Raw genomic sequence first — 15633 nt, forward strand, 5'->3', positions numbered from 1 at the left:
GCTGCAAGACAATGGTATTGGTATTACTAGTGTTATTATGTTCTGTTTGGAAGGGCTACAGCTACACGGATTTCACACAGCTTTGTCAATTTCAGTTAAGAGAGCTTCTTGATTCCGAATCCCTTTTCTATATTATTTTTAAATATACGTTGTGTTCTTTTAGGATGGGTTTGTTTGTTGGTTTACCTTTAAATAATTATTTAATATTATGTAAACAAATATTAATATATATTTTAATGTAAAATTATATTAAAATAAAAAATATATATATAATTTTATATTTTTTGAAATAAATTACTTTATAATAATAAAAATGTTTAATTATTTCTCTTATACTAATTTTTATATTCTTAAAAAAATTAATTTTTAATATAAAATATATTTTTTATATTATCGATATTATTATTTTTTTTATATAAAAATTATTTCAAATTAAAAGATTAGAAACATACTCCAAAGTCGCTAATGTATTTCTTTCAGTTTGGATCGGTTTGGTGGATGTTGCCCACCCAGCAGTATATTTTACTAATATATATATATACACGAACCCGGCGCGCGCGATGCCGCGCCGGTGTGTACAACAAAAATAATTTCGTATAAAATATATACATATACATATAAAACAAGTAAACAAGTTCGATATGATTGCAACAAAATCAAAGTAAAACAACCTCAACATTTAATTTAAAACGTGATGCAAATTTTAGGTCACTTACTGTACTTGGAGAGATCAGGAGTGCTATTGGCTGGAAGTGAGATTGAAAGTAAAGAAAGCTAAGCCTAAACCATAGACGCCCATTTCCATAAAATAATTTCAGCTTAAGAGGGTGTATGAGAAATAGAACTTTTAGATTATTAATAGCTTTTAGCTTATTAACAGCTTTTAGCTGTTTGATCAGTTAAAAAGCTAATTTAGGTGTTTGACAAATTAGCTTTTTGAAAGAGCTTTTTGGATCCAAAAAGCTCATTTCTGAAAAACTCATTCATCCAGCTTTTTGAAAGAATTTTTCATTTTAATTTTGGTTATTCCTTATTTACCTTTAAAACTTAATTATTTTTTATATATATATAAATATATTTTTATAGCTGTATTTATTAATTAATTTTAATATATTTAATATTAAATTATATTTTTATTTTTTAAATTTAAAATAATTACTATTATTAATTATTACACATAAATTATTTTATTTGTAAAATATATAAATTTTTAAAACTAAATTAAATTAAAAAAATAAAGGTTATTAATTTATTTATATATATTAAAACAATAATTTAACATAATAAAAATATATATGAAAGATTTATTACTTTATATTTTACATAATTTCAATAAAAAATTATTATTTTTTAGTAAAAATAATTTTCTCAAATCTAAATAATAAAAATAAAAATAAATATTTTATAATATTTTTATAATTTTCAATAATTAATAACAAAAATTCTCATAAATTTCAAATCAAAATGAACAAAATTAAATATTTTAAAAAATAACATATCAATGTCCTTAATAGTCATTTTATATATAAACAACTAATGTCAAACAGTTATTTTATTAAACATTTTAATACAAACCGCTAATTGAATCAGCTAGTCAAACCAGCTAATTGAATCAACTAACTGCTAACAGCTAATTGAATAAGCAGTTAAAAACTATCTGCTAATTGCCAATCGCACCCTAAGTAAAATAGGAAGACAGACATCTTCTATTCCCAAAAATTTAAAACATGCGGATGACAACGATATGATATTTTAGTAAATTCCACAAAAAGAAGATATGTTATATGATTATTACCAATCTTCTTTAAGGTGCGTTTGTTTGGGGATTGGATTTTAAATCCACTGTTCATCCCATTTTCCAAAAAAAAAATATCAAATTAAACACCTATTTTTTATTTTTTATATTATACTAAAAATCAATTTTACATTTAAAACATCAAATCAACACCTATTTATATCACGTCATACAACTATTAAAATTCAAAATTTTTACTATTCAAATTCCAACTCGAAATTCAAACCCCCAAACAAACACAAATGTAAGTAATGAAACATCTACAAGCATGTATATTCATTTAAATCAACTACATGTAAGAAAAAAATATTATGGTTTAAATTAATTAGTTACTGACCATGTAAGTAAAAAAGGCAAAAATGCATAAGACCAATTTCACCTAACCACTTAAACCATTTCTCAGTTAAAATACCATAGTAAATATAAATTACTAACAAACACATACAACCTTAAAAGAAGTATTATTCATAAAGTTAAGGTATCAGTTCTTTCTTGAATCGCCTTTTTTTGTTGGTGTCATCCTCACTCGTAAATTATTAGTGTCCCTTTCGATGTTAAAAGCGGTAGATAGCCTTGTTCCTATAGGAATTTATACGCTTTGATTGGAACTTGAAAAGCTAGAACCTTAACTTGAGATTTTAAGAGGTGTAACCAATATGAGAAACATTAGGAAGTGAATTCAAATATTGAAAAACTTAACTTTAGAACAATGTTAGCAATTAGTATTGTTCTCAATATTAAGCAATATAACCAATATATGCAATGGATGAAAAATCACCATTACTCGCATATTATTGCATTATGATGTGTGATATTGTATTGCGGGTAAAAATGTCATTTCCCCTAAATGTGTGTATACATAAGGAAAAAATGAAACAAATTGTAAATGTTCGATAACAAATATGTGTGTTTGCTTAGGCAAAAATATAAAATTCAACCCAAGAAACTTTTTGGGACATAATATATGTGAGAAATAAAACTCAACTAATTTTTAGATTTGGATATATAAATATATATATATATATAACCTGACTTGTTTGGACAAAACGCTTAATCAGAAATCGGAAACTTTGAAGTTTCCAACAGCATCCAAAAGAAAAGTTTTCTGGCTGCACCGTCAAAGGTAATCATTAGAAAGATTCAGCATATGAATTTAAGTATTACTGAAATAAGTTAGCAGCCGCATGAACTATCTTTATATATCTATAGAAGACTCCCATGTTGACTGCTATGGCAATAGAAAAAACATTAATAAGCTGCTGAAAATACTCCCGCTTCATCTTCTCGCATCCTTCTATGGTTCACCTTCATAGTGCAAATTACTATTTATAAAAATATACTTTAAAAATCAATTTTGACTAACATGTAAACATAGTTCTAAAGAAAATCTGCATAGGAATATATATATATATATTGTAAGTATTACATGGTATGCTCTTAATGTAAGTATTTAGTGAGGTTATGAAGTGCAAAATTACACGTTCAATGAAAATGCAAAACGAAATGCTTCAAAATCTGAAAAATATTTTAAAATCACAAGCATACCCTCTGAACTCCGGCCTGAATGTAATCGAATTTAAAAATAAAATAGCAACAGCACACTCCAGTGCTAGCGTAATCAAATTTGAGAATAAAGTAAAACCATTATTCCAAATTTGAGCTATCGCCAATCCGTTGCACTTCTAGATTATCTTATTCCTCATATCTGCCTGATCGATCGTTCATTCCCAAAAGCAATAACCGTAAGTAAATTATACAAAAAATATTGAAACGGAAATCTGCATAAAGGCTTGAAGTTTCCTTTGGGGGAGAAGGCGATGGTGGGCCAATCTTGGAGGTGAGAAATTTCGCCAATGATCTGAAAGCAATAGCTGATTCTTGGCGACTACTGTCTTATATATTGTGAAGGCTACGCCAGGCTATAAATAAGAAATAGTACTTCATTTCAATTTTGAGAGTTAATAAAACATTCTATTTTGCCGGGTGCATTTATAGTGTTCTTACTTTAGTGTACATTAGAGATGTGTACGAGGCTGCACTAGCGAGTTCTCGAGGGAGTCTAAGAATTGCTAGACCGACGGGAAGGTGATCGAGGAGGAACCATCCCACCCGTTACAAGTGGACAGTGGGGTGAAAAATGGGGTTGAAAGGAAAAACTTAGATGAAGAGTCATTTTGTCGAACAGATTGTGAGCGTGAACCAGAAGCCAGAACTTCGACAAAGGTTCGAGTAAAGTGGATGCCAACGAATCCATATCTGCAACCAAAGCTCATTAAAATGAACTTTATCTTATTTCTGTCAAAATTGGGGGAATTTTGAAGGAAATGAAATATGTTTATGTTTTTAATTTATAAAATTACTATTATATTTCTAATATTATATACTTCCTCCATCCACACGCAAAGTAAACATTTACTTTTAGCGTTGTGTTTAAGAAATAATAGTAATATTTTAATTATAGTGGGCAGTTAAAAGTAATAAAATGACATTTTTTGCCCTTATTTTTTGGTGTAAAAGTAATTATGTGATGTAAAGTAAGGATATTTGTGGAAAAAAGTGAAGTATTTAATAAAATATTTATTTTGTAATTGGACGTCCAAAAATAGAAATATGTATATTTTCTAACTGGACCACGAGAGTATTACTTTATCTATATTTAATTATACATAAATTATACTCCGTCCGTCCCACCGAAATTGAATCATTTGATTATGGACATGTTATTTAAGATAAGGATGTTTAATTAGTTAATAATAATTAGTTATGATATTATTTTTTATATAATTAATAATATTTATAGTTTTAAAGTAAATTTAATATATATGATTAAAAAAATCAAAATATATGTTTAAATATTTAAAAATTATATAACAATTAAAATATATATGTAATATAAATATCATTTTGTAGAGAATAAAATTTTCTATAATATAAGTAAATACAAAAATATTTTTCTATTTATAATTAATATAAATCAATTTTATAAAAGATGTGTAGTTTTAAATATAGATAAAAATATTTATTTTTTAAAGAAAAATAGAAATAAAGGGGTTTTGAGTGGGTCATACGTCATTTATGATATTATATGTTATGTAATTAATTAAGTTGATTTATATTTGTTAAATATGTTTTTTATTTAATAATTTTTACCAAAAATAGAAATGTGTCAATTATTACGGGATAGACAAAAATGAAATATAGATAAAAATATTTATTTTTTAAAGAAAAATAGAAATAAAGGGGTTTTGAGTGGGTCATACGTCATTTATGATGTTATATGTTATGTAGTTAATTAAGTTGATTTATATTTGTTAAATATGTTTTTTATTTAATAATTTTTACCAAAAATAGAAATGTGTCAATTATTACGGGACAGACAAAAATGAAAATAGTGTCAATTATGGTGGGACGTATTTTATAATTAATAATTAGTTATAATATTTTTAAATTTTATAACGTAATTAAATTATAAACTAAAATTTTGTATATAACGTGAAAAGTTAAAGGATGGATGAACGGCAACGGAGCGATCACGGCAAAACTTCCATTTATATGTTATTTTTTTATAGGTTGAAGGGTAACATTGTCAATTCAAGTGGCAAAGGTACAAAACTTCCATTTATATGTTATAATATATATGGTATTATTAATTATATTATTTATTTAGGGTGTGTTTGATTGAGGATTGAATTTTAAATATATTATTCATTCTATTTTTTTAAAAAAAAAAAAATTAAATCAAACATTTATTTTTTTATTTTTTATATTATAATATTAAAAATCAATTTTACATTTAAAATATTACATCAACATCTATTTATATCACATTATACATCTATTTAAATTTAAAATTTTTACTATTCAAATTCCAAACTCAAAATCTAAATCCCAAAACAAACACACCCTTAGTACATTGTATTAACATTTTAATATTTTTTCGTCAGTTTTCAAAAGTTACATTTTATATTTAATTAACATTAATTTTTTTTTTATATTTATATAATTTTTGTACAACTATGATTATATTAATATTATAAAATACTAATTGAAATATTTTTGTTCTTTTCTCTTAATTTATACTAGATTTTAATATAATAATTAATATTTAAATATCAACATACAAAAAATAAATAAAGTATTTAGAACCCGAAGAGGTAATATTAAATTTGCTATTTATTTATATTTAAAAATTATATAGTCTCATTTTAATTGGTTTATTTTTCTTTGTTTGTTTGTTTCATTTAATTGAAATATTTATATTTTAGTATTTAACTGTATATATTTAATAAATATAAATTAATTTAATTAATTTCATTACATATACAATAATATATACCAATACATCAAATAGGATACATTCAAAATTTATTTATTTTTATTTATTTTCGATAAAAAAATATTTTTATCTATATTTAAAACTTCTTATTTTTTTATAAAATTAATTTATATTAATTAAATAAATAATACATTTTATTTATTTGTACGGTTTAATTATATATATTAATTCTTATTTTAAAATTATTAACAATACTACTTATATAAAAAAATATAATAAAAAAATATTATTATTAATTAGTTAAACGTCATTACTTTATTTTTTATTTTAATAAAAACTAATTATTCATATATTTTAAACAATATTACAAATAATATCATTAAAAATAAATAAATTTGAGGGTAAATTATTATTTTATCATTCTATGGTATTATTGTTAGAAATAATTCTCAAATCAAATATGTTAGCGGAAGCGAATAACGTAATTTAAATAAACTTCCAATCATTGCTAAAATTTAAATATGTCTTTGAGATCTTCTTCTTCAAGCAATCAGTGGTTGGAACCATGGGAAAATGTTGTCAAACATTGGAATCCTAGGATGATATTGCCAAACCCTGGAACCTTAGGAAGATGTTGTCAAACCTTGCTCTCAAATAGCGATGGTGTATTCTAATTTTCTGAGAGTAGGTTTAGTAATCCGCATGTGAGAGTATTTATAATTAAAAAAAAAAAACCGTTCATCATGATTTTTCTGTCCGTTCTTATGTATATTTTGAATGTGATGGACACAATTTAGTGTTAATTTAATTATATAAAATAATTTAAAAATAATTAAAATTCAAATATGAGTAATTAATTAATTAAACTAAAAATTATTGCATATTAAATACTAATATACTAATAATTCACATGTAAAAAATAATTAAATACATTTGTTCGAGATTGAAAAAAAATATATTTTTTATTTACTCATATAAAAATTAATAATTTTAATATAAAATATTATTTTTTATATTATTAAAATACTTTTTTATAAAAATATTTACTCATATAAAAATTAATAATTTTAATATAAAATATTATTTTTTATATTATTAAAATACTTTTTTATAAAAATATTTACTCATATAAAAATTAATAATTTTAATATAAAATATTATTTTTTATATTATTAAAATACTTTTTTATAACTCATATAAAAAATACGCAAATAAATTTTTTTATATTAGTAACATATTTTTTATTTATTTAAATTAATTTATATTTATTATATATATTTCTATTTAATAAATTTTGTCAAAAATATAAATATATTAATTGAAGTTAAATAAAAAAAGAAAAAAAACCAATTAAAATGAAATTATATAATTTTAAATAAAAATAAATATTAAATTGAACATTAAAATATAAATAAATAAAAGCTAAATTGCACAAATAATATAATGGTTTCACGAAATTGCATTAATCTCTCGTACTTTTCAAATTGCGTCTGACTCTCTCAAGGTTTTATAAATTTCATATTTAATTCTCTCGATTGTCCTTATTTAACGGTGTTTGGCTTATACGCATTCAAACTTACGAATGAATTTCAAAATATATTTATTTTTCTTATATTTAACCTTAAATAACAATAAAAGAAGCTCTTCAACTCAGATAAAAACAACTAATTTTGAGTTTATTTATTGTTCCTTAAGGATAAATTTAATAATAATGAGTATATTTTAATTTAAAATGTTTAAAGATGAAAATTTTGAAACTTATTCGCAGTTTGGATGCATGTACGTCAAATATCATTGAATAAGGACGACCAATGGATTAGACGCAAAGTTTTTAAGACCATGAAGAAGTATGACGCAACTTTGAAAATATGGATAATTTGATGCAATTTCGTAAAATCACATTTGAATTTTATACAATTTTACTACAAATAATCATTAATACAATGTACTAAATAAATAATATACTGTACCCTAATATATGTATATATATTGTTGATGTCGATTTTCAATAAGAAAAATAAAACCCGAAAATAAAAATTATCTTCGAATTTGATAAAATAAAATGCCTGAGATTTAAGAATTCCTAGACACCGCACGAAAAACTAGGAAAATAAATACTAAAGAGTGCAAAAGTAAATGGTGATCCCCAAAAATAATTCACTGAATTTGATGTCGATTGAAGATGGTTTCTCAAAGTCGTGAAATGACCTATTTAAAACTCATATCAACCGCCACGTTTAGGTCATGCCTCCAAATCCGCTCGCCAGTCATAACTTCTTCAAACCACCTTAAAACTGCTTCTCGCCCGACCTGCATATCCACTACTACGTCTCTTTTCGCCCGCCTTACACTTTGTCTGATCTCTGTATCGGCCGTCTTATTTTTTGCCCGACTTCCTTTTGCCCGATCTATATGTCACCTAACCTGAGTGCATATTGTTTTTCCTTCTTCGTCCGTCATCTCCTTGTACGACCTTTTAATCACAGGTTTCTCCCGAGGAAACCTATCTCTTAATAGCGTTTGGACTTATATTTGGATCCATTTTTAAAGTCTTACTACTATTGACAGGCCTATTAGACTCTACACCAATCCATAGTTCAATTTTATAGGTCCATTCTCGAAAATCCTACACATTAATTTTTTCTCACTCAACATATATATTAGTAAAATATATTAGTGCACTCGCACTAAGCATTCATCTAACCGTTTGGAACAAGAAGTAAAGCACGGTTAGATCAAGAAGTAAAGTAATTATTTGTTTTTTGCATTGAGTTTTTTTTCAGAAAAAAGTATTTTATGTGAAATTAGTAGTATTGACTCAAAGATAAAAAATACTCATATCACTTATGTTCATTTTTAAAAAATTTATTGGTAATATTCCATCATTGATAAGATAATTGACATTTTTCATTATGGACACAATATTTAAAATAATAATGTTTAATCTAAATAATAATAGTAAAATATAATATTATTTTATTATTTTTTAATGTAATTAATTGATAGTTTTAAAATAAATTTAATATATATGATTAAAAAATAAAATATATATTTAAGTACTTTTAAATTTATATTGTTGTTACGTACGAAATTTATAATTAGGGTAAATGACCCAAAATAAGAAGAGATGTGGGCCCGTCCCTGGGCCCATCAAATGGCTAAGGGGTTTTTCGTGGCAGTCGGTCGGTCCGCAGTTTGATTAAAGCATGTTGGGTGGTTGGATAGTCATTCGGGACTAGCTGTCCGTGTAGGGAGTTAAGGTACCAGATGCGGTCGGTCAAGACAGTTGGTTTCTAGAATTGGCGGGCGGTTGGTAAAACAATCAAAACACGTGTCAAATGAGGGATTAGTGGGCGGTTGACGGCGGTTGCTGTAATCGAACAGGCGAAGGTTCTAAAACGTTTCTTTAGGGGATATTTAAAGATTTGGGTCTGTTTATGGAAAGATCTTCAAATTCTTAGAAAAGGTCAAATTAATTGCAAATTTTTTTTTGGGGGTCACTTTTTATTTTCATGTATTTTACTGCTTTATGCTATAAATAAATTATTTAGTATTAAGTTCGATAGTATTTTTGAATTTTACTTTATTTTGTTGAAAAAATTAATCAACAATTGTAAAAAAATTATATATGTAAGATGAATATTATAGAGAAATGGAGTTTATAATCCTATAATATAAAGTAAATATAGTGTGTTATTCAAATAAAATTTTTTGGCATATTTTTTTATTAATATTACAAACATATATTGAGTGTGATTATTTTATATTTTTGTATAAATATATTTTTTTATATTAGATATAAAAAATTATATAGATACTAAAAAAAATATTTTGTATTAAATTATTAATTTATATATATAAATAGAATATGGACATTATATATATTGGATTTATATTTATATATTATATTTGTTTAATATTTATGAAAAATTTTATTAAAAAAAATAGATTTAATAACAAAACCCAATATATATACATTGATACCGTATATTCTTTATGCCCGCAAAAATAAAAAATAATTTATTTTTTTCATTAATTTTTACGATTTTTTTTATTAATTTTTGCAAACAAAAAAGTATTATATAATATTTTTTAATTACTTAAAAATGCAATTTAAAATAAAATATTATTTTTATATTACTATTTATTTTTTTTATATTTTTTTATATAAGGCTAATGTTTTGAGACGGATAATAATGGTAAATAAGACTATTGTTTTGGGACGAAAAAAGTAAAATATATACAATATATATGTCATTTTGTAAATAATAAAAATTTTATAATACATGTAAATAAAAAATTTAAAAATATATATATTGATATAATATAAATTTATAATTGAATTATACAAATTAATATACATTTATATTATTATATTTATTACTCATCAAATTAATAATATTAAAACTCCTCAAACTTCCAACCAAATCTAAACACAAAAAAAAAACCGTTAAAATTCAAACTCAATTCAAAATTTAATTAAAAATCAAATTCAAACTCAAATTTTCTCAAACTCTCTAAAAAAACACACCCTTAAATTCAAAATACAAAACAAAGTTATATATTCCCTCCGTCTCATAACCAAATATTCATTTACTTTTTATACGTAATTTTAGAAATATTAATATTATATTGAGATATAGTAAAAATAAAATAAAAATAACTAAAATAATATTATATATGAAACGAATGGAGTATATATATCGAGACAGAGGAATATATGCCCGAGTGCATTAACTCGACCACTACTGTTTCTGGTGCTTTTTGGAACCTGGAAATTACACGTTGTGGCTACACGCCAAAATAAACACAACGGTCGTCACACGTCACCCAATATTACTTGGATATTGAGAATAAGCCCTCCATCTTTCACTTTATTCTTCTCTGCCTATCATACTTTTCCTACACTCCAATTTTAATCCATCGAACCTCTGTTTTCGTAAGGTTTGAATTTGTGTTAAGAATTTGAAAATAATAAAGTATTTAAATTGAAATTATATTTAATATAATATTTTAAATAAAAAATATAATTCTTTTGTAATACTCCCTCCGTCCAAGCTAAAAATATACAATTACTTTTGGCGCGGAGATTAAGGAATAATAGTATTTTAATTATAGTGAGTAGGTAAAAGTAGTAAAATGACATTTTTGCCTTTACCTTTTTGGTATACAAGTAATGATGTAATGTAAAATAGGGGTATTTGTGGAAAAAATGGGATATTTAATGAAATAGTTACTTTGTAATTGGACGTCCCAAAATATAAATATATATACTTTATAACTGGACAGAGACAGTATATTAAATAAAAAATACTGATCTAGTCAACATATATGTTGGGTTATGCTTCGAGAATCTTTAACTCAAATTCATTTATCCAAACTCATCTTACCCTAAACACAATTAGTTAGGTCGTTGATTTTGTTATAACCGTAAGTGAGTTTGTTATTGTGAGTTAGTTTTGATAGATATAAAAGAGTGGGTTTAGGGGTGAATTAAGAGATAGTAAGATACCAAAACCGATAGTGAGATCGAGAGTTAGAGATAGAGAAAACCGATAGTGAGATCGAGAGTTAGAGATAGAGAGGGAGAGAAGCCGCGAGAGGATTCCGGTGAATTTCCGGTGAGGTTCGGGATTCTTTTCGATGGCCGATTTCGGTGGGTGTCGAAGCTTGGAGTGAAGAGCCGACCTCCGACCTTAAGGTGTGGTTACCTCGGGCCATTCTCGCACCATGGACTCTGAGCCTTGGTTGATCGTCCATTCAATGGTGAAAGATCGAGAAACAATCGTCGTCGGAGTGGCAGGACGTTGCCGCTGCCGGAGATGGTGCAGATGCCGCGGGGTTTGTTCTGGAGAAGGTCGCTGTGGCCGGAGAAGAGGACGTTGCTGCTCGGAGAAGATGACCGGAGGGAGTTGTTGCTGTCCCGCTGTTCGTCGGAGTTGCATTGCCGCCGGTGAAGAAGCCTTACCGGAGATTCTGGCTGGACGGTTAAGGAGGATGGCCGGAGGAATCGCTGGAGCTGTTCGTCGCTGCCGGAGTTCAAACCACCGCCTTCGTTGTCTGTTAGTCCGCCGAGGAATTCGTCGACTGAAATCAAGATTTGATTTGAAGCAAACAAGCACGATCTGGTTTACAAGAATTGAAACAGGGAGGTTCCATTTCAATTCACTTTCGTTTAATGTAATGCAGTTCCATGCATGTTTGTTTAAGTTTTAGTTTGATTTTGGGTTAATATTGTATTGGTTTTATTCGAATTCTTTTCCGCTAATTCATTGTCGTATTTTTGTATACGAGGTTTTATTCAATAAATCCAAAAAAATTGGGGAATAAATTCACAACAGCATATAATAAAAATAGTCAATACATGTCCGACATTATATAATTTCACATAATACAACATATGATATAATTTTATATATTCTAATATATTATGAATTTTGACACAATAAATATATTTATATAATATAGTCCAAATATAAACTACATAACACATATTTCTATAGAACACAATATAATATTAATTTGATCTAAGGGTGTGTTTGTTTGGGGGTTCGAATTTTGAGTTGAGATTTGAATAATAAAAAATTTTAATTTGAATAGTTGTATGATGTGATATAAATAGGTATTAATGCGATGATGTTTTGAATATAAAATTAATTTTTAATATAAGATAAAAAAATAAAAAATAAATATTTAATTTGATATTTTTAAAAAAAAAAAAAAAGATGAATAATTTATTTAAAATCCAATCCCCAAACAAACACACCAACTAGTATAACACCGGCCGGATCTGTTCAAAATATACAAAATCCAGCTCGGCTCGACCCACGGACAAAATTGTAATAAATTGGGCATGCCATTATTTTATAGGAAAAAAAAAATATATTCTCTTATCCATTAAAATTAGAGTGTGTTTCTTTAGGAGTTTTTGAGGAAATTTGAGTTTGAATTTGGTTTTTATTTGAATTTTGAGATGAATTTGAATTTTGATATTTCTTTTGGGTTTGGACTTGATTGGAGTTTGAAGAGTTTTGACGTGTATTAATTTGATGAGTATGAATATAATAATATAAATGTATAGTAATTTGAATAATTTAATTATAATTTTATATTATATTTATTTATATTATATAAAAAAATTATTAAATTATAATAATTATAATTTTTATATATATATATATATTTTTTTTTTAAAAAAAGAAAATGACATATTGAGTCTGTCTCCCAAACCATCTCCGCCCAGTTTTGGGCTGAATCACTGTGCACTGGGATGGAGAAACAGACCCTTAATCTCCTTGGATTTGATATGAAAATTAATCAAAATAAATATTTTATTGAACAAATGATAAAAAATAAAAAAAATATTAATGATATTTTGAAATTTTAGTTAAAAATTAAAGTAAAAAAAATATATAATATAATAAAAATTGTTGTATTTATTGTAAACATGTGGTGAATTAAGAATAACAATCAATAGATATACTCCCCTTTCACTCCTTACTTTATCTCTCTGTACATTTCCCTCCTCATCCACGGCCATATTTCGGTGACTTTCTGGCAAGCCTTTTCTCCTGTATTTGTGGAGTTTTGAAAGACTATTTTTCATCCTGAATTGAAGTGCAAAGGGTTTGTATGGTTCTCAGGCCCGGCCCTGGCAGGGCCCATTCTCACTGGGAGCGCATAAGGGCCCCAATAATATATATATATATATACTCCTATATATTAATATATTATTATTATTATTATTATTATTATTTTTAGAATGTATAAAATAAAATTTAAATAAATAATTTTTACATTTATTTTTAAATTATTTATTTGTATGTTTTAGTGTGTTTATCTAATGGTATGATTTTATATTTTTTGTGAATTATGTAAAATTAAAAAGATATGATAGAGTAATATTTTTATGTTCTTATTATTTTTATTTTTATATTTATATGTTTAAATTTTTATATTTTATTATATTTTTTAGTAGTAGTTTTAAAAATTTGTGTACTATATAAACATTGAATTTGTTTATTTAATCTAAACTTTCTAATTTTTACTATTAGGTCTACGCATTTCTCTCTCACAAATATTTTATCAAACATTATTTTAATATCAAATTCAAACCAGATTTTTCCCTAAACCAATCAAAAGAAACAAACCCTTAATAAATATTTTTGTTTGAAAATTTTCTTTTAAAGACTTTTGATTATTTATAAAAATATTTTTTAAAAAATATTAAATTAAATATATATATTTTAAATTTTTTATCTTATACTAAATATGTCACATTAATTTTATATTTATATTTTGATCTTTTAATATATAAAAAAATATTTTATTAATACATTTATATTAAAATATATTATTATTATTATTATTATTATTATTATTATTATATAAGAAATATATTTAAGGGTCCAATATTTTAATTTTGCCCCGGACCTATAAAGGTCAAGAACGGGCCCAATGGTTCTCACTACTTCGGCACTATTTTGGTGTTTGCTTTGTTTTCTTTACTTATGAGGATATTTTTGGTTGTGCCATCGGTCAAGGGCCGATTTCATGTGTTTGGATTTATTTGTGTCGATTTTGTGTTTTCTTAGGTAAGTTGGGGGTTGAGCCTAAATTAAATCATATTTTAAAGTATTACAATTTAATTGATTTTTATTAATAAAAATTAATTTTATTTCCCGTTTATTTCATTACAAGTGATATCAGAGAATAATCTTTGACAAAAATAATAATAAGATAAATTTAACATATGAATAATATTAAAATAAATTTGACAGAAAGAAAGAATAATAATAAATAGAGAATTTAATTATATAATGTTGGTCTCTTTTTAACTTTTAGGCTTTAATGATGTCTGTATTAATTTAAGACACAAACTAACTACGGCTAACTTGGATTTTTATATTAATCTAAAATAGATTGATCCAACTAATCTGATAATTACACTACAAGAAAAAATCATTTTTGTAACAAATTTTTTTTGTCTTTAAATCTATTTTTTCCGTTACTAATGACATTAGAGACGGAATTAGGAACGGAATTACTTTAGCTACGTGAACTTTAGGGACGGAATTCCGTTACAAATATATTATTTTTTTGTAGTGTTAGTACTTCCTCCATCCCATGTAATATGGGTGTATTACTCTAAACACGTGGATTTAGGTAAAGTATAATTAGTAAATAATTAAGAAATTTATTAGTAAAAATAATTATTATTTAGTAAAAATAATTATAGATTAAGATTAAGATAAGTAACAGTTTAATTAAAATTAAAAAAATTATAAAATTTAAAATCATAATCATATTTCCAAAAATAGAAAGGACAAATTACGTGAGATGGACAAAAATAGAAAATATGGACAAATTATATGGGACGAAGAGAGGTGATATACCAATTTGTAATCAATCCATCACTCCTCCATGCATCCATTCATTTAATCTCTACCACTAATTCTTTCATTTATTACATTCCACTATATATATATTATATCATATTAATATATATCTAGCACAAGACACTTTAATTCTTGTATTCTCATGATTTTGGAATTTTTTATTT

Source organism: Andrographis paniculata, unplaced genomic scaffold, assembly GCF_009805555.1.
Source record: "Andrographis paniculata isolate CXL003 unplaced genomic scaffold, ASM980555v1 Contig75END, whole genome shotgun sequence".
NCBI classification, from domain to species: Eukaryota; Viridiplantae; Streptophyta; class Magnoliopsida; order Lamiales; family Acanthaceae; genus Andrographis; species Andrographis paniculata.